This window comes from Zonotrichia albicollis, unplaced genomic scaffold (genome assembly GCF_047830755.1).
Source record: "Zonotrichia albicollis isolate bZonAlb1 unplaced genomic scaffold, bZonAlb1.hap1 Scaffold_121, whole genome shotgun sequence".
Taxonomy (NCBI): domain Eukaryota; kingdom Metazoa; phylum Chordata; class Aves; order Passeriformes; family Passerellidae; genus Zonotrichia; species Zonotrichia albicollis.
In genome coordinates this window covers 732,237-753,184 of record NW_027428348.1, presented here as the reverse complement: position 1 = coordinate 753,184, position 20,948 = coordinate 732,237, and the positions used below count along the sequence as shown (strand labels likewise).

The 20,948-nt window shown below is 52.7% G+C and overlaps 2 pseudogenes; one reads left to right on the top strand and one right to left on the bottom strand.

The window, feature by feature from the left end:
- Positions 1-2,388: 2,388 nt before the first annotated feature.
- LOC141727364 (antigen peptide transporter 2-like) lies at positions 2,389-12,751 on the top strand (annotated as a pseudogene).
- Positions 12,752-16,953: 4,202 nt separating this feature from the next.
- LOC141727363 (uncharacterized) overlaps positions 16,954-20,948 on the bottom strand; it is a 523,654-nt pseudogene continuing 519,659 nt past the window's right edge.

Below are 20,948 nucleotides of genomic sequence, written 5' to 3'. Positions count from 1 at the left end.
CTCAGGATCAATAATCCCTGGACAGAAGTTGGGCTTCTCAGGATCAATAATCCTGGGACAGAAATTGGGCTGCTCAGGAGAAATAATCCCTGGACAGAAGTTGGGCTGCTCAGTCATCTGAGGAGTACTGAGGTGTGCAGGAACCCTACAGGTAAGGGATCAATAATCTGTGGAGAGAAATTGGGGTGCTTGGGATCGATAATCCCTGGACAGAAGCTGGGCAGCTCAGGATAAATAATCCCTGGACTGATAATGGGCTGTTTAGAAGAAATAATGCCTGGACAGAAGCTGGGCTGCTCAGGATAAATAATCCCTGGACCGATAATGGACTGTTTAGAAGAAATAATGCCTGGACAGAAGCTGGGCTGCTCAGTTTTAATATAATATATGTCATAAAATAATAAATCAAGCCTTCTGAAACACGGAGTCAGATTTTCATCTCTTCCCTCATCCTTGGACCCCTGAGAACACAGTCACATAGCTCCCTCTCAAATACATCTGCATGCAATTTCACAACAGGTTCATAGATATTCATTCTACTGATTTCCTGTTACATTTCCTGTGAATTTTTCTTTATCAGAAAGAATTCCTGGGGTCATTTTGACCCTGCTTTCCACAGCAGCCTCTCTCTCTGTTTCAGAGTTCAAGGGCCCCCTCTTTATCTCTGTCTTGGGCTGCAGCAGTTTCTTAGAGCACAGGCTTTTGTCAGAAGAGGCAGTCAGGCTGTCACAGACATCTCTCCTGAAAAATCCTTTCCTCAGGATTTTTCCTCCTGAGAGGCTGAGAGGCCTCAGGAACAAAATGTAAACATTGACATTATTTGCTGCTGTGGAATGCAACAGGTGGATCTGTGATTGGTCTCATGTGGTTGTTTCTAATTAATGGCCAATCACAGTCAGCTGGCTCAGCCTCTGTCCGAGCCACAAACCTTTGTTATCGTTCTTTCTGATTCTATTCTTAGCTAGCCTTCTGATGAAATCCTTTCTTCTGTTCTTTTAGTATAGTTTTAATGTAACATATATCATAAAATAATAAATCAAGCCTTCTGAAACATGGAGTCAGATCCGTGTCTCTTCCCTCATCCAAGAACCCCTGTGAACACCGTCACAGATGGGACCCCCAGCTCTGCCCTTTAGTGGACAAAGCTGCACTTTCCTCCTCCTTCGAGTCACTCTTGGAGCAGTTTCAGACCCGTCGAGCTTCCCAACCTTGAGGTGATCACTTTTAATAAAGGCATTATAAAGGAGAAAAAGTCTCCTGCCCTGTTTATATCACCCGGTGCCACCCCCCTACCCAGCCCCAGGGGCCACACAGCGCCTGATGCGTCCTCCTCCTGTGCCACCCGGTCGGTGACACGGCCAGTGAAGTAGGGGGCGGGCACCTCACCGGCGGGGACACAGCATCAGCGTCACCACGATGGGTGATGACCCCTGAATTGAGGGAAGAGGACTGGAAATTGTATCCTGACCACTGCCAAAATTGTGTGTTGAACCCCAAAATCAGATCCTGATTTCCCAAACTGGTTGCTCAAAGCCTCTAAATTGGGTCCTGCAATCCCCCATCAGGTCCTGCCCCCCTCCCCAGTCATGTCCAAACCCACAAATCGGATTCCAGAGGGTCCTGTTATGTCCAAACACTCCACACTGGATCCCAAATCCTCTCAAATTGATCCTGACCATTCCCAAAATTGCATGTCGAGCCCCAAAACTGGATCCTGACCCCAAACCGGGTGCTCAAAACCTTCAAAACCTCTAAATTGGGTCCTGACCCCTCAAATTGGTTTCTGACCTCGCTCAAATCAGATTCTGCCTCCCCCAAATTGGGTCCTGACCCCTCAAATTGGCCTTGCAGCCCCCCACGGCATCCTGTCCCCCTCCAGTTATGTCCAAAATGCCTCCAAATCAGATCCCAAAGCCTCTCAAAGGGGTCCTGTTATGTCCAAATCGGATCCCAAAGCCCCTCAAAGGGGTTCTGCCATATCCAAACCCACAAATCGGATCCCAAATCCCCTCAAAGGGGTCCTGTTATGTCCAAACCCACAAATCGGATCCCAAAGCCCCTCAAAGGGCTCCTGCCCCCCCGGTCGGGGTCCCCCCGTACCGAGAGCCGAAGCCGACATCAGCTCCCCACCAGCGTCCATCGCCCGCGCTCGGGGCCCAGCAGGGCCAGGAGCCGGCGAATGGGGGAGACAGCATCGGGGACACGGGGACCGCTGGGTTCTGCTGTGTCCGGTGGGTCTCGGTCTATCCTGCTGGCTCCCGGTCCTGCTCCCGGTTCTTCGCGCCAGTGGTTCCGGGCAGTCTCGGGGGCCCGTGCGGGCCCCGGTGCTGCTCGCAGCGTGTCCCGGTCCGGACCGTGTCGCCCTCGGACGGTCCCGCTGTGGTCCCGATGCCGCCCCGGTCCCTTCCCGGCAGCCGCCGCCGTTTCCCGGAACGCGCGCGCGGGAATCCCGGCACGCCCACGCCTGAAATAGCGTCTGTGATTGGTCAAAGCGGAGGTGACATCATCAGTTGCCAGGCAGAGGGGGCTGGAGCAGGTTGAGAGGAGAAGGAGCCCGTGCGTGAGGGGGCGGGGTCTGGGCGGGAGGAGGCGGGGTCTGGGCGGGGATAGGGGCGGGGAGAGGGCGGGGCAGAGCGGGATGGGCGGGGGCTCGAAAGCGAAACCTTAACCGAGCTTTTGGGAGCTGAACCGGGAGCACTGGTATGGACTGGGGAGTGCCCCAGGCTGGACTGGGAGCACTGCTGGGGACTGGTGAGTGCCCTAAGCTGGACTGGAAACATTGATATGGACTGAAGAGTGCCCCAGGCTGGACTAGGAAGTGCCCCAGGCTGATCTGGGAGCACTGGTGTGGACTGGTGAGTGCCTTGTCTGGACTGGAGAGTGCGCCAGGCTGAACTGGGAGCTCTGGTGTGGACTGGTAAGTGCCCCGAGCTGGACTGGGACCACTGGTGTGGACTGGAGAGTGCCCCAGGCTGAATTTGGAGCACTGGTGTGGACGGCTGAGCTCAGGGGTATGAACTGGGAGCACTGGTGTGGACTGCTGAGCTCAGGGGGCCAGACTGGTAGCACCGTAGTCTGGACTGGGAGCACTGGTGTGGCCTGGGTAGCTGAGAGGGCTGGACTGGGAGCACTGGTGTGGACTGCAGAGTGCCCCAAGCTGGATTGGGAAGTGCCCCAGGCTGAACTGGGATCACTGGTGTGGACTGGTGAGCTCAGGGGGCCAGACTGGGAGCACTGTAGTCTAGACTGAGAGCACTGGTGTGCACAGGAGAGCACCCCAGTCCTAACTAGTTTTAACTGGTGCCTCCACAGGCTGTTGCTCATTCCCCGGGAACCCCACAGACAGCACTGTCTGTACTGGTCCCACCATGGCGCTGGCACCCGCTGCTCTCCTGCCCAGTGTGCTGCTGGTGGCCGACGCCCTGGCACTGGTGTTACTGGTGCCGCTGGTGCCGCTGCTGGTGCCGCTGGGCGTGCTGGGCATGTGGCTCGAGGCCGCCCTGCGCTTGCCCATCCTGGCCGCGGCCACCCGGCTGCTGGCCCCTCGCCGTCATGGCCGCCGCCACCCCCGCAGTGTTTGGAACCTTCCGGAGCCTCCTGGGGCCGCCCGGGGCCGGCCCGGGGCTGTTGGCGGCCACGGCGCCCGCCTGGCTCGGGGTCACCCACGCCGCTGCTGCCCTGGCCGTGCTGGCCTGGGCCGTGCCCCCGGCCCCCGGCAGCATCCTCGAGACCCCCGGAGGCGTCCCCAAGGCTCCCGGCAGCGTCCACCACGCTCTGGCACTGACCTGGGAGCAGAGAAACGTCCTTGGAGCTGCTGTCCTCTGCCTCGTGCTGGCTGTCGTTGGTGGGTGACTGTCTTGGTTTAGGGCAAATTTGGGAGAAAACCTCCAAAAGGGGCCCTCCCAGAAAGCACACAGCCCGTCCCCAAACCAGTTCAGGAAAGATTCCTGAGAGAGAAGTGGAAAGAACCTGTTTATTTAACAGGCAAAGCACACAAAATGAACAATACCAGATGACAACACTCTTTCACCACTCTGAAAAAGATGACAAATTCAGAAAGTCTCTCTTGGGGGTGGTCGCTCTGTTCTCAGTCCCTCTGGTCCTGGGGCAGCTGCTGCAGCCACAAGGTGCAAACTCTCTGTGTTCCCAGGTCCCGGTCCGGAGCAGGCTCAAGTAGGTCCAAAAAAGGGAAAGGAGAAACAGTCCAGGGAAAAATTCGGACTGCTTAGCTAAACTAAATAATGAGCGGAAACAAAAGCAAGAGCGAAGCAGGAGCAAAGCAGAAGCAAGAGAAAAGCAAAAAGCCAAGCAAAAGGCAAAAGCAGCACCATGTATTGCCCCATGTCTGTGTCCCGCCAGCTGTGGGGGAGCGGCTGATAGCAAAACCAAAGTAAAACTTTCACTCTTCAGAGCCAGTCTTGAAGGCGCAGAACATGATATCCAGCATGAATAGAACACACAGATGGGGATACAAACATCCTAATGTCACCTTAGCACGTTGACATGTGGTGACAGGCATTGACGCCCCCAATTTGGGCTCTGCAGCCCCAAATTGGGAACCCCCCAATCTGGGATACCCCACCAAATTGGGTGCTGGCGCCTTAAAATTGAGTGTTGAGCTCCTAAATAGGCGATGACCACCCTAAAATAGAGTGGTGACCCTCCTAAATTGAGTTGACCCCTTCAGTTGGGTGCTGACCCTGCAAAAATGGGATGCTTACTTTCCAAGTTGGGTTCTGACCCTGCAAACTTGACTGTTGGTCCCCCAAAATTGGGTGCTGACCATCAAACTTATGGTGTGATGCCCAAATATGGATGTTGACCTCTAAGACCTGGGATCTTAAGGTCCTGATCTCCTATGTTTAGGTTCTGATCGATAAAATTGTGTGCTGAACCCCCCAAAAATTGGTACTGACACTTTAAATTGGGTGTAAAATCCCTAAATTTTTCACCAAACCCCCAAAATTGGGTCCTGACTTCTCTAAATTGTCTCCTGCCCAAATCGTGTCCTGCCTTTCCAAAATTAGATCCCCGCTTCCCAGACCGGATCCTGCCCCACACAAATCAGGGTCCCCCTGTGTCAGTGGTCACACCCGTGGTGACGCAGCCTCGGTGACACCCAGGGGAGATGGCGGGGCCGTACGCCACCGGGAAGGTGCTGGATGCCATTGGGAGTGGGGACGGAGTCACCGCTGGAGCTGTCGGGATGGTGGCGGCTGCTGGAGCCACAAGGTGGGTTGGAGCATTCCCAGGGCCTGTCCCCATGTCCCCAATGTCCCTGATGTCACCGTGTCCCTGTGTCCCCACAGTGTGCTGTTTTCTGGCTGCTGGGGGTCTCTCTTCATGCTGTTGATAGCGCATCTCCGTCAGAGCCTGAGCCTGCGGCTTTTTTCCCACCTGGTGCACCAAGACCTGGACTTCTTCCAGGGAACACCAGCAGGTAACGGGGCACGGCCCAGCCCCATCCCACCCGACCCATCCCCCCTGTTCCATCCCATCCCATCCCAGCTAGTCTGTCACCCCAGTCCCATCCCCACCATCTCATCCCATTCCATCCCATCCCATCCCATCCCATTGATCATATCCCATCCCATCCCATTGATCGCATCCCATTGATCCCATCCTATTGATCCCATCCCATCCCATTGATCCCATTCCATTGATCCCATCCCATCCCATTGATTCCATCCCATCCCATCCCATTCCCACCATCCCATCCCATCCCATCCCATCCCATCCCATCCCATCCCATCCCATCCCATCCCATCCCATCCCATCCCATCCCATCCCATTCCCACCATCCCATCTCATTGATCCCATCCCATCCCATTGATCATATCCCATCCCATCCCATTGATCGCATCCCATTGATCCCATCCTATTGATCCCATCCCATGCCATTGATCCCATCCCATCCCATCCCATCCCATCCCATCCCATCCCATCCCATCCCATCCCATCCCATCCCATTCCCACCATCCCATCTCATTGATCCCATCCCATCCCATCCCATCCTATCCCATCCCATCCCATTGATCCATCCCATTGATCCCATCCCATCCCATCCCATCCCATCCCATCCCATCCCATCCCATCCCATCTGTCTGTTATCCCATCCCACGACTCCATCCCCATCATCCCCATTCCCACCATCCCATCCAATTCCATCCTATGCCATCTTCCTGGCTTCATTCTACTCCAGTGTTCCATCCTGTCTCCATCCCACTTTCCCATTCTAGCCACTGTTCTGTCCCCATTATTCTCACTCCCGTGCCTCCACCCTGTTGCGTATCCCCAGCTGCCTCCCACCGTCCCATCACCCCATCCCACCATTTCCTTTCCCACCATCCCATTTCCCCTGTCCTGCCCCATTGCACCCTGACCATCTCCACAGCCATTCCCATCATCCCATCCCACTGCTCCCCATTACATCATTCCCATCCCAAATGGGATCATCCAGGATGGGATCATGGTCTCACCCACCACTATCCCAACTTCTTTTCCCACCCTACAGCTGAGCTCCTGGCTCAATTTTCCATGGAAGTGCCACGGGTGTGCAGGGCAGCACCGAGTGGAGCCAACCAGCTGCTGCGGAGCCTGGTGATGGCCCTGGTGGTGGTGGTGGTGGTGGGGGGGGGTTCATGGTGGGGCTGGCACCGGGGCTGGCACTGCTGGCACTGCTGGAAGTGCCCCTTGCAATCGCCACGCGCCGCATCCAGAGCACCTGCAAACAGGTCAGGAGTAGGAGGGAAAGAGTGGGATGGGACTGAAGAAAGGTGGGAATGGTGGAGCTGGGATGGAGGCTAAGGGAATGGGATGGTGGGGATGGGATGGGATGGGATGGGATGGGATGGGATGGGATGGGATGGGATGGGATGGGATGGGATGGGATGGGATGGGATGGAGAATGGAAAGGAGGACGATGGAGGTGGAAATGGTGAGATGAAAGGGGATGAAGACGAGGGGAATGGGATGATGGGGATGGGATGGAGAATGGAAAGGAGGATGATAAATGTTGGGATGAAAGGGGATAAAGACCAGGGGAGTGAGATGGTGGGAGTGCTGACATGAGGATAGAACAAAATGGTCGAGATGGGAATGGTGTGGATGAGAAGAGAAGGATGAGATAAGGTGGGATGGTGGGTATGGGATGAGACAGTGGGGATGGGGATGGTGGGATTAGGACTGGGAGAATGGATGGAAACGGTGAGGGTGAGAGAGAAGGGCATGGGATGGCAGGAATGCAATAGTGGGGATGCAGTGGGTGTGGTGGGATGGGATGTGGATGGTGGGCCAGGAAGGTGACCTGGGAAAGTTGTAGATCCCCCATTGCTGCCACAGGCACTTCAGCGATCCATGCTGGAAGCATCCACCCGCACAGCTGCAGGGGTGCAGGAATCTGTTGCCGCCATCGAGACCATCCGAACCTTTTCGGCAGAGGAGGAGGAGCAGCAGCAGCACAGATGTAACCTGGCCAAGGAGCTGAGGCTGAAGGAGCAGATAGAGCTGGAGCTGGCAATCTTCATCCTTGTCTACAGGGTCAGGGGGGACTGGGAATGGGAACAGCAGAGAATGGGGATGCCAGGATCAAGGATGAGGACACTGGTAATGAGAACACTGGGACCAGGAATGGGAAACCAGTGGCTGAGATGGGGACACTCAGAGTACAATGGGGACACCAGGAATAGGGACAACAGAACAGGGACATTGAGTTCAGGAACAGGCATGGCAGGAATGGGAATGGTGACGTTAGAAACAGGATGGGGACACTGGGATAAAGGTTGGGAACATCAGTGTGGTGGTGTTTGCAGGTCCCCAGGATGAGAAAAGAGACAAAATTCTTGACTTCATGTTTCAGAAAGCTGATTTATTATTTTATGATATATATTATATTAAAAAAATTATATACTAAAGAAAGAGAAAGGAGACATTAGAAAGCTAGAAAGGAATGAATAATAAAATCTTGTGACTCACCAGAGAATCTGACACAGCTGGACCTGTGATTGGTCATTAAGTAAGAACAACCACATGAGACCAATCAAAGATGCACCTGCTTCATTCCACAGCAGCAGATCATTATTGTTTACATTTCATTTCTGAGGCTTCTCAGGAGAAAAATCCTGGTGAAAAGATTTTTCAGAAAATATGTCTGTGACACATCAGGATCAGGAATAGGGACATCAAGAGTGAGATGGGGACACCAGAACTGGAATGAGGACACCAGGAACAGAGATGAGGCCACCAGGAACAGAGATAAAGACACAAAGGAGTGGGATGGGGACAGGCAGAATGGGGACACCAAGAGTGGGTTGGGGGCAGATGGAATGGGGACACCAGGAGTGGATTGGGGGCAGATGGAATGGGGACACCAGGAGTGGGTTGGGGGCAGCAATATCCCTGTCCCACCTACAGGTGATCAAACTGGCCATCCGGGTCATGGTGCTCTTCAGGAGCCACCAGCAGCTCCGTGACGGATCCATCACTCCTGGAGTCCTCGTCACCTTCCTGCTGTACCAGGACAGAGTTGGTAGCCATATCCAGGTGATCCCATGGAATGCACGTGTTTGTCCATCCGACCGTGCTTCTGTCCATCCCGGTGCCACCCCCTTCCTTCTCCCCAGGTGCTGCTCTACGGCTTCAATGAATTCCTGACCAACGCATCTGCTGGACAGAGAATCTGGGAATACCTGGATCGGAAACCCGCAGGGAATGTCGGGGGGACGCGGGAACCCCCCGGGCTTCAGGGCCACGTCACTTTTCAGAAGGTCTCCTTCACATATCCTAGAAATCCAGAGCACCCTGTGCTGAAGGTGGGTCTGGGGAGAGGTGGGGTTTCCCAGGGGTGGGAATTTTGGAATCACCCGCTGTCACAATCCATCCTTACGAACGGGTTTCGTGATAGTTCATGGATTGATCTCAGGGTGCAAAAAAACCAACATGGCACAGGGGGTTTGCAGTAATACAACAAATGCAGCTTTATTGAAATGACCACAACAAAATGCAATAGAGGGATTAAGGGAGAGAAAAAGATAAAGAGAGAAAAGAGAGAGAGAAGGAGGGGGATATAGCTAACAAACGCAGAGACGAAATCCTTTGGTCCAGTCCAGTCGAGGATCCACCTGTTACAGAGTCGGGGAGATCTCAGGGTTGCAGTCCATCTGGACCCCAATTATACTCTTTTTCAATGGGGGAAGGGGAATGGATTTTGCAACCTAGTCAAAGGTAGTTTCTTGTATCTTTGAGGAGGAAAGAATAATGTTTGGAAAAGAGGTACACACAGTCCATGTTCAGCAGTGGGCGTGAGCCATTGTTTTCGTGGTCCACTGCTCACACCTGCAACATCCATCTCACTTTGGTCAGCTTGCCTCCCCCACACACCTCTCCCAGGTTGGGGGTCTCAGTCCCAGTCCTTGGAAAGAGTGTGGGGGGCCTTTTCACATGGGGGTTTGATGTCTCGGTCTTTGATGTAGCGGCTTCTTACATCTCAGTCCGTCTGTCATGGCAGTTGTAAGATGAGTGAGGGGTCTTTTGTGGGGGACCATCCAAAACTCAGGAGAAGTCCAGCCAGGCAAAGAGGGGACAGCTTCCAAGGCTACTGTTGCAAAAAGGCAAGGTGCCCCCTTCTTTATCTCATTGGGCTCAGTGTAGCAAATAGTAAATACACCTGTGGACAATAGCTTAACAATGCTCTCAGGTCTCGGGGCCTTGTTGGCATGTGACTTTCTCCTTCAGAACCAGAGATTTTAGACAGTGGGGACTCTTCAGTGGTCCCCCAATGACGATGGTGAGGCAGATGAGGAATATTTCAGACAGACTCTCACACCTGTCCCCATCCCACAGGACGTGAGCTTCGAGGTGCGCTCCGGGGAGGTGACGGCGCTGGTGGGGCCCAATGGCAGCGGGAAGAGCATGGCTGTGGTGCTGCTGGAGCGGCTGCGGGATCCTGGCAGCGGGACGGTGCTGCTGGACGGGATCCCGCTGCCAGAGTATGAACACCAGTACCTGCACCGCAAGGTGGGACAGCAGAGACACTGGGAATGCTGGGCATGGAATGGGGAAAATGGGGACAGGGGTCAGGGGACAGTTGTGATGGTGTTCACAGGGGTTTTTGGATGAGGGAAGAGACAAGGATTTGACTCCATGCTTCAGAAGGCTTGATTTATTATTTTATGATATATATATTACATTAAAAGTATACTAAAGAAACAGAAGAAAGGATTTCATCAGAAGGCTAGCTAAGAATAGAATAGGAAAGAATGATAACAAAGGCTTGTGGGTTGGCTCTCTGTCTGCGCCAGCTGGGTTGTGATTTGCCATTAATTACAAACATCCAACATGGGCCCATCACAGGTGCACCTGTTGCATTCCACAGTAGCAGATAATCAATGTTTACATTTTGTTCCTTGAGGCCTCTCAGCTTCTCAGAAGGAAAAATCTTAAGGAAAGGATTTTCCATAAAAGATGTCTGCAACAAACAATGAAATGGAACTGGGACCACAGGAGCATGGGAGCAGAAATGGGGATACTGGGAAGAGGATGGGGACATCAGGAATAGGATGGGGACAACAAGAAATGGGATAGGAACATTGGGAAATGGGATGGGGATGACAGGAATGGGGATGGGAAAAGTGGGAAGTCAGGGATGGGGACACTGGCGACACAGATGGGGAGAATGGGATCAGGGATGGACACTATGGGGACACCAAGGTGGGATGGGGTCATGGAACAGGGGTGGGGACACCAGGAGCCAAGAGAGCATCACAGGGGTTGGTGCTGGGGCAGGTGGTGCTGGTGGAGCAGGATCCCGTCCTGTTTTCTGGAACGATCCATGAGAACATCCTGCTGGGGCTGGAGCACTGCCCAGCACTGAAGAGTCAGAGCTGTGGGAGGCCGTGGAGCTCATCCAGGGGCTGGAGCAGGGCTGGGACACTGGTGAGAGCCAGGGGGATGGATGGGGCACCCCTAGGGTACATCCTCCTGATCCCAGGATCCTCTGGCAGCGATGGGAGAGCGGGGTGGGTGGCACATGGTGGGGTGTGCGGGGGATCCCTGAGGTCACATCCCACTGATCCCATGGGATTGCTCACACAGTGGTGAGGGAGTGTGGGGGGTAGGGGAAAGGGGAGGAACCTCTCGTGCTGGGATCCCGCTGATCCCAGGGTCCCCCCGCAGAGGTGGGGGAATGTGGGGGGTAGGAGAAGAGGGGAGAACTCCAGGGCTGCACCCCACGGATCCCCTGTGGTCGCTCCCACAGAGGTGGGGGAGCACGGGGGACGGCTGGCGGCGGGGGAGCGGCGCCGTGTGGCCCTGGCCCGGGCTCTGCTCCGGCGTCCAGCTGTGCTCATCCTCAATGAGGCACTGGATGATGGAGATGATGGAGCGGTGAGTGGGGTGGGATGGAGGGGGTTGGTCTGGATAGGGGTGCAGTTGGTGAAAATGGGGTATGATGGGATGGCTGGGATGGCTGGAATGGGATGGTGGGATGAGGTGGTGGCAATAAGGGATAATAATTGGCATGGAGTGGGAATGATGTGATGAAGACAGGGATTGGATGGGGTGGTGTGGGTCAACGAGGTGGAGAAATAGGACAGGATAGTGGGGTGGGATAGAGACCAGGGGTGTAGGATGGCAGGAAAGTAGAATCAAAGGATGAAGACAAGGAGATAGGATAGGGTGGGGTAGGAATGAAGGGGATAGGAATGCTGGAATGAGGACAGAGATGGAATGCAATGGGAAGGGTTGGAGTGGTAGGAGTAGGATGGGATGGGACAGTGGGAATGGGGATGGTGTGGGCAGGATGGCAGAGTGGGCATGGGAATGGGATGGAGAACAGGGAGATGAGATGGTAAGAACAGGATGATAGGATTAGGGTGGGACTGAGAGTGGGGTGGGATTGGTTGGTCGGGACTGGGTGGGATCAGGTGGGACAGGGTAGGACTGAGTTGGATGGGTTGGCATGAGGGTTCTCTGATTGGACGGGCTGGGATGAGCATTCTCTGAGCTGGATGGGTTGGGATGAGCATTCTCTGAGCTGGATGGGTTGGGATGAGTGTTCTCTGAACTGGATGGGTTGGGATGAGAGCATTCTCTGGCCGCAGGCACAGCGCTGGGTGCGCACTGGGCTGGCCCAGACCGTGCTGGTCGTGTCCCACCGGCCGCGGGTGCTGGATGGGGCCGATCGCCTGGTGCTGCTGGAGCGCAGGGCCGTGAATGAGACGGGAACACCAGCGGAGCTGCAGGAATGCCGCAGTGCCTACAGCTGCCTGCTCCTTGGAGGAGGCAGCACTGGGCAGCCCGAGGCCCCCGGGATGGGCAGTGAGCAGGGGGCTGCATCTGGCAGGGAATAAAGGGGAATCAGTCCCAGTGTCCCCATTCCTGGTGTTTGTGTCACCAGCCAGCTCCCGGTGTCCCCAGTCACGGTGTCCTGTGAATCCGTTCTCCCCACATCCTCAGGATCCCAACTCCCTGTGTCCCCCATGTCCTCCCCACTGTGTCCTCCAGGTCTGCCCATTCCCTGGATGTGTGTGTATCCCCTGTATCCACCCTGTCCCCATGATCCCTGGTCACTGTATCTGCTCCTGGACATGGGACACGGGGTGGGAAATCAATCCCAAAGAATGGATCTGGGCATGGGTGTCACGTCCTCATCTCACTCCTGCTGTGCTCACTCCAAGCTCCTGGTGTTCCCAGTCCTTTCCCAGTGTCCCCATCCCCAGTGTCTTTATCCCAGTTCCCAATGTCCTCTTTTCTATTCCTCATTCCCTGAGAGGAAATGCTGGGCACTGGAAGATGGGACTGAGATTTATTGCCCAAACCAGGGTATTTATACATGAGAAATAAAACATTTTGAACAACTGTAATTCTTGTGTTTAAAACATGGGAAAACAGGAAGTCAGTCTGTTGGGAAGGGCTGCTGTGTGATGAGTGGGAACAGCAGGATGAGCTCTGCCAGCAATTTGTGGCTTTCTGCAGGGAGAGGGAAGGGGTTGGACCTGCACCATGGATCATTCAGCTGGTGATGAGAGTAAGAGTTGGTGTCACCCTGTCTCTGTCGCCATGGGTTGGATCTGGCTGAAGAGCCCACAGAGAGCAAGGATCCCACCAGATCCTACTGCATCTCTTGTACCCCAATCCTGCTCCACCAACATCACCTGATCTGTTTTGGAATCCCCTCGATCCTGTTCTGAAATCCCACTCAAATGCTGCCCCATCCATCCCATCTGATCCTGCTATGGAATCCAGCCCAGATACACTTTAGAATTCGACCTGATCCTGATCTGGAATCCTGCCCTGGTCTGGAATCCTGCCCTATATCCCTTCTGGAATCCTGCACAGATTCCCCTCTGTACCTGTGGTCAAGCAATTGGTTTCTCTGCCTGTTTCTGCAGAATGAGAGGAGCCATGAGATTCCAGCATGGATCACACACCAGGATTCACCTGCATGGAGGTGATCCAGAGCTGGATCTGCCTCTGTGTTAGGTCACATGTGGAGGGTGAGGGGCACAGGAGACAGACACCACTCACCCTGATGTTTGTGTGGCAAGAGAGGGTTTTGTTTTCCACTCCCTCCTTTATATAGAACATTTGAAAGGCCTGGTCTGGATGCTGTCATTGGTTTGAACTCCAGACCTCTTTGGGTCCTGGGCCACTGAGATGCCTACAGGCTTATGAGAGATCAAATTGGCCAAAGCTCTTGTCACTGAGCCCAGGGGCTGGCAAGGTGACACCAACATCTCACCCTTTCTTTTCTATAAATTTTGATTTGCATTATAGCTGCAGCATTTATGTCCAGGAACTGCTAGGGGACAGCTCAGGTAAATATGCCCCAGGCATTAGACTTATAGGTTACAGATTGCAACTTATTTGTAAAAACAACAAACTATTTAAGCCTTAAAGAAAATAAAACAGTCAATAAGAACAAGAATCATTCAACCCTTATTAAAGAAAGAAAAACAAACCCAAAAACTAGGAAACAATCTGTAGACAAGGAAAAGAGTTTGTAAACAGGGGAATAATTTGTAAACAGATGAATCTTTATGTGAACTGCAATCCCAGATTTCCATGAGGTTGTCATCAATCACTGATCACATGGCTCTGTGTCTGCTGAGGGTTTATCAGGAGGTGCTGCCAGGATGCAGTGCAGGCTGGATGCATCTGGCAGGTACCCAATGTGTCCCACTGTCTGTTGGAACACATGAATGTCCCCAAGCCCAGGGAATGAGATCCCGGGGACCCCCCCCCCCACCATGTATTGGTAAGGAGGTCTCGTGCCATTCCCTTGGATTTGGGCAGCTGAACATCACACGTTTGTATTGATAAGGAGTGATTTAGCATAACTGGGTTCTGGGATTTTCCTAATACTGTAAAGTGATTTAATGTGTATAGAGCTTTAGCTATTCTACTCTGTGGGGTCTCACCACATACCTCCTTTTTGTTTATTAACTATACCTTTTCAGGCACCATGTGCTCTTTCCACTATTGCTTGTCCAGCTGGTAAATGAGGGATGCTGGTTTGGTGTGATACACCCCAGAGCTGTAGAAAGTGCCTGGTTTTCTGGGAAGTGTAGCAGGCCCTTTATCAGTTTGGATGGTTTGAGGAATGCCCAAGGCTGCAAAAGCTGATTGCCAGTGTACCACGGGACCCAGTCCCCTTTCCCCTGTGTGTACTGTAGCCCATATTGCTGAGGAAAAGGTGCCAATTGAGACACGGGTGTGTTTTAAACGGCCAAAATCAGGGATGTGTGTGACACCGATTTGCCAGATTTGCAAAGCACACAGTCCATGAAGGTTCACTGTCATCTGCAATGGTGCAGCGTGACCTTGACAGCACAGATGCTAACAATATTACAAACCTCTGTGTTTGACAGCTGAAATTGCTGTTGTAAAGCTCAAGCATCTTGGTGGAAAAAACTGCAGTGCCTTTGTTTGTGGAAGCACATCTGGCTGTAGTGCTGAATGGGTACCAGAAAAAGGTACCCAGACCGTCTGTAACTCTTTGTTTTTATTGTCTCATATTGTCCTAAATCCTAATTGTCCAAATTTTTATTACTCTAGTAAGATTGCTATTTTTATAACCATTTTATTACTATTAGACTTCTAAAATTTTGAAAAACAAGTTATTGGCATTTTTCACGCAGTGTCTGACACAACATCCCATGGACAGGGAGGTCACAGATGTGAAAAATGCCAATCCTGTCACTGCTGTGTCCCGGCGCTGCACCTAGGACATCCCCCAGCGTGATGGCCATGTCATCCCCAAGGGTGTGACAGGGTGTCCCCAGTGTCACCACCCACCCTCATCTGCTGTCTCTAAAGCGGCCATTCCCATCCCACCAGGGGTCATCTGCCTGATGAGCATCTACAGGACCCACCACAGCCCAGATCTCTGGCCCGAGCCTAAGGTAGGACCACCCTACGAGGTGTCCCTGCCACCATAGTGGTGACAGCTGTGTTCCCTCGGTGTGACTGTGTCGGTGTCACCCCAGGTGTTCAATCCTCTGAGGTTCAGTCCAGAGAACAGCAAGGGACGGTCCCCACTGTCCTTCATCCCCTTCTCTGCTGCCCCCAGGTATGTGCTGGAGTGGGGACAGGAGTGTCCCCAAGTGCCACCCCTGTCCCTGGCTGGGTTCACAGTGGGGTGACAGTGACAGTGGGGACATGGTGGCAGGAACTGCATCGGGCAGAGCTTTGCCATGGCTGAGATGAAGGTGGTAGTGGCATTGACACTGTCCCAATTGGTGCTGCGGAGGGACAACGTGAGGTCACCCCCACGCCGCCAGCCCGAGCTGATCCTGCGTGCCAAGCGTGGGCTCTGGCTGCTGCTGGAGCCACTGGTGGGAGTGGCCTGAGTGACACAGGTCACCAGGACATGGGGACATCCCACGAGGCGGGTGTCACAGCCAGGGGAGGAGCAGGGAATAAATGGTAGCATGAAAGGGACAGTATCATAGTGGTGGTGGGGATGTGTTGTCCTTGGCCATGGGACACCTCATGGCATGGACATGTCAACCCATGGACTTGTGCCTTAGGCCACTTGTGTCGCCATCCATGGCCATGTCCCCCATGTCCTCATCCATGGCCATAGAGCCCCATGTCACCATCTCTATCTGTGACATCCCCCCATGCCCAATATTGCCATCCACAGCCATGTCCACACCCATGTCCCACAATGTCACCATCCATGTGATATTTAAATGTCTTTATATTTACCCCAATGTTGGGTGAAGGACAAAGAAAAATGAGAGAAAATAAAGGCCAAAATAAAAGCATTTACGTGTCCATGCTGGCTGAGGATCCATGTGCTTGGGTAGATAGAAAGGACCTGTTTTAAGAGGGATTTCCACTCCATTGTCTCCAAAATCCTGGTTTTTTGACCCAGTCCAACACCATTTGGCTGTGGAAGATGCTGGTGGGCCAGAGAGAATTAGAATCATGGAATGATTCAGGTTGGAAAAGACCTCCAACACCATTTGGAATTCCTGGATGCCACCCGAAGCAATGATTGGATGCCAAAGGTCAGACTTTTTTGGTGTCAAAAGTAAAAAAAATGTGCTGTCCCCTATGAAATTCTGATGTCAGTTTGCATCCCAATGGATTTTTCTCTGGCTGTGTCTAAGTGCCCAAGGGAAGCCAGGAAGACGCGGAGACCACCGGCCAGGTGTCTTCCCAACATGGATCACCAGGACCATGGATAACCAAGTCTCTGCCCAGCGAGGGTCACTGGGGACCATCCAGTGGGGGTCCTCCAATGGGGGATGGAGTTGAAGCAGCGCTCAAAGCTCTTCCTGTCACTGTAGGACACAAAACAACACGAGCGCACACACTGCTGCTCTCAAGGGGGAGGAAAGGGAAGTTTATTTTCTGACTCCAACATTTATAGTTTTCTAAAGGTGACAGTGGATTGGAGGGTGAAAGTGCCACCTCTCCAATGACACTGGACAAACCAAAAGTCCATCAAAATTTTCTTCTAAAAAAGAATGCAAAACAATAAGTTATTTACAGAAAGTGTGTGAGAAAGTTTGCTACAAGAATTTAAACACCAGAAGGCTTAGAAAATCTTAAAAAATCAAGGCAACACTCTTCCTGCACACAGGGCACTTGTACGGCATCCCTTACTGCTGCCTCCCTTGGTGTTGGGTCACAGCAGAGTTCTGGGAGAAGCTCTTCCCACACTTGAGACACTGTCAGGGCCTCTCCCGACAGTGTGGATCTGCTGGTGGGTGACGAGGGTGGAGTTTTTCTTAAAGCCCTTCCTGCAGTCAGGGCAGCAGAAGGGCCTCTATTCTGTGTGAATCTGCTGATGCTTGAGGAGACAGTATTGGCTCTGAAAAACCTCTCCCCACACTCAGAACACTCCTAGGGCCCATCCCCAGTGCAGATCCTCTGGTGGGCAATCAGGCTGGAGTTCTGGCCGAAGCTCTTCCCACATTCTCCACACTTGTAAGGCCTTTCCCTGGAGTGGATCCTCTGGTGCAGAATCAGCCTACTGCTCCTCCTGAAGCTTTTCCCACATTCCCTGCACTTATAGGGCCTCTCCCCAGTGTGGATCCTCTGGTGGGCATTCAGATGGCAGCTCTGCCTAAAGCTTTTCCCACATTCCCTGCACTTGTAGGGCCTCTCCCCAGTGTGGATCCTCTGGTGCATAATCAGGCTGGACTTCTCGATGAAGCTCTTCCCACACGCTGAGCACGTGCAGGGGCATTCCCCAGTGCACACTGTCTGGTGGATGATCAGGCGAGAGCTGTCACGGAAGGCCTTCCCACATTCCCCACACACAAAGGGTCGTATCCCAGTGTGGATCATCTGGTGGAGTTTCAGGCTGGAGCTTCTCCTGAAGCCTTTCCCACATTCTCCACATTGATAGGGCCATTCATTGGTGTGGATCCTCTGGTGGATGATCAGGTGGGAGCTGAACCTGAAGCTCTTCCCACATTCCCCACACTCATGGGGCCGTTCCCCCGTGTGCATCCTCTGGTGGATGACCAGGTGGTAGCTCGTGGGGAAAATCTTCCCACATTCCAAGCACTGGTGGGGCTTCTTGCCATCATCAAGCTGCTCATAGACCACCACCTCAGAGCTCTGGCCAGAGCTCCACCTGCCTTCCTGGCACAGGGTGGGTCTTTCCTCCTCAGAGCATCCTGGGCTGGGTTTGCAGCCCCTCCTCCTGTGGGATCTCCAGGGCTTTTCCTCCCCGTTGCACTCCTGTGCCCTGCAGCCACTCAAAGTGGCCTCTGCCACGATGTTCTGCCATGGGGATTTGCCCTCCCTGGTCTCCATCCTCAGCTCCTGCTCTGGGGGAGGAAGGACAAGGAGAGGATGAGATTTGCATCTGTGCCACAGGGAAGGGGAAGGAGATCTCCCCAGTGCATCCATGGCTGGACAGCATCAGCAGTGGGGTTGTCCTGCATCCGGGGGCTGTGCTGGGCTGGGAGATGGAGCAGGAGAGAGGGGGAAAGGGGCACTGACTTCCTCCTCACCTGCCTGGGTGTTCTGGGGAATCTTCGGCTTCCTCGTAGCCTTCTTCTCTATCCAGATAAGGTTTGGGAATGGGAAATCCTGGTTTGCGGAAAAAACAAGATGTGAGTGCATTGCCTTCGAAGGTCCCACTGACCAAGTCCACCTCTAGAAGTCACTGGGTGGCCAGAAATATCTCCAAAATCAAGGAGTCCAAAAACCTCTCCCAGGAGTTCCCTGTTTCCAGTGTCCTCACTTTGGGGTTATGGGGTCCCTCTTCTCAGAGCTGCTGGGGGGCCCATGGGTCCTGGGAATTCTCCCTCTCCTGGGTCCTGCTTACACAGCCTGAGGGTCTTTTGTGGGTCCCAGGGATAAATTTATGATGCTCATATCCCCATTTGTCTGAAATAAGCTTTGCACCTTTAAGGCTGGTTCTGAGAACAAAGACGGAGGAAGAAGAAGCATGGAGTTTGTTTTCTGAACCTCTCTCACTCCTCCACATTCTGGCTCCTCTGTTGTCTGTGGACAGACAGACAGCGGGACAGAGCCCTCCTTTGCTTTTAGTTAGTTTTAGCTAGCAGAGGAAGAGAAGTTCCCTGGACTGTGGTTTTTGGTTTTCCTATTTTTTGGACCTGTCTAAACCTGCTCTGAACACCCAGAAGAGCACCTGTGCCCCACCGGGGCTGGGCCACGGCATTTCCAGCACCAGAAAGACTCATAAGAGACTGATAAGAGACTGATAAGTGACTGGTAAGAGACTGAGCAAGCCAAGCTACAGCCCACGGAGGGACATTGTGAGTTTGTCATCTCTTTTGGAGCAGCAAGCAGTTTTATTGTTTAATACTGTTAATTTTTGGGGTTGGTGAGGGCTTTGCCTTTTAAATAAACAGTTTTTCCACTTCTCTCAAAGGAAATACTTTTCCAGAATCAGTTGGAGGAGAGGCCGCTTGACTTTGCTCTTCTACAGGAAACACCTTTAGAGGTTTTTCTCCCAAAACTGCCCTAAACCAGGACATTGGCTTTGAAGGTCCCACTGGCCAAGTCCATCTCTAGAAGTCACTGGGTGTCTGGTGGCCAGAAATACCTCCAAAAACCAGGAATTCCAAAAACACTCTTCTAGGAATTGCCCATTTCCAGTGTCCTGACTTTGAGGTTACGTGGGTCCCTCTTCTCAGAGCTGTACTCTGGGGGGTCTTGGGCATTCCCCCCTCTCCCAGGTCCTGCTCAGGCATGCTGAGGGGGTTTTGGAGGTCTCAGAGCTCATCCTCCCCTGATTCTGTGGAAATTGTTTTTGTGATTCATGTCAATTGGCCATGGAATCAGCAAATCCTTCTATCTGCTGTGTTCAAAATAGACACAAAGAAAAGTTTTGAAACTTTATGACCAAATAGCCAAATAAAGCATCAAAATCAAAGAAGTATAGTAGAGCAAAAGAGATGAGGTAGCTAGATGACTGATGCTTAGAATAAAATAGAGGAAGTTGAGGTAAAGCTGAGAGATATTGCAAAAAAGCAATTTAAAGCTTATGTATAATAAAAAAGCTTGATGCACTTGACAAAATCATGTAGCAGACATCAGTCTAAGACCTCCCTCCAGACGACCACAAGAACGATAGGAGTCAATGACCACCTGGAAAGATTAAGAAATTGATGCTCTCAGCTTATTGATATTTGCTGATTTGGACTAACCAAGCTGTCCTGGTTTAGGGCAAATTTGTTAAAGAATCTGCAAAGGAGGGCCCCTCCAGAAAGCAAACCCACACGGCCCCTCCCCCCAACTGGTTCAGGAAGAATTCTTAGGAGAGAAGTGGAAAGAACCTGTTTATTTGACAGACACAGCACACCCCAGCACACAAAATGAACAATACCAGATGACACCGCTCTGAGAAAGCTGACAAAATCAGAAAGTCTCTTTCGGTGGGCGGTCGCTCTGTTCTCAGTCCCTCCGGCGCTGGGCCAGCTGCTGCAGCCAAACGGTGCAAACCCTCGGTGTTCCCAGGTCCCAGTCCGGGGCAGGTTTGAGATGGTCACAGAAACAGGAGAGGAGAAACAGTCCAGGAAGGAATGTGGACTGTTTAGCTAGAACTAGCTAATAAGCAGAGGCCAAAGCAGAGCAGAAGCGAGAGCAGAAGAGAGCAAGCAAAGCAGCAAACTGAAAGCAAGAAGCGAAAACAGCCCTAAGTGCTGCCCGTCTCTGTGTCCCTGATAAGAGAAACCCAAACAAAACTTCCACTCTTCAGAGCCGGTCTTAAAGGCACAGAACAGATGAATGGGGATACAAGCATCATAACGTCACCCCAGGACACTAAGGAAGTCTTGACTGGTAGGAAAGGTCTTCCTTGAGGTCAGGCACTGTCTCTATGGATAAAATTTGCTTCTCACATTTTCAATAGCACCATTTCTCTCGTGGGCCTCCAGGCACCTGCATCTCTTTTCACTTTCTAGAAGGCAGTGAGCTGCATCTCAGCTGCTTTTATTTTTTGGGACAGTAATGAT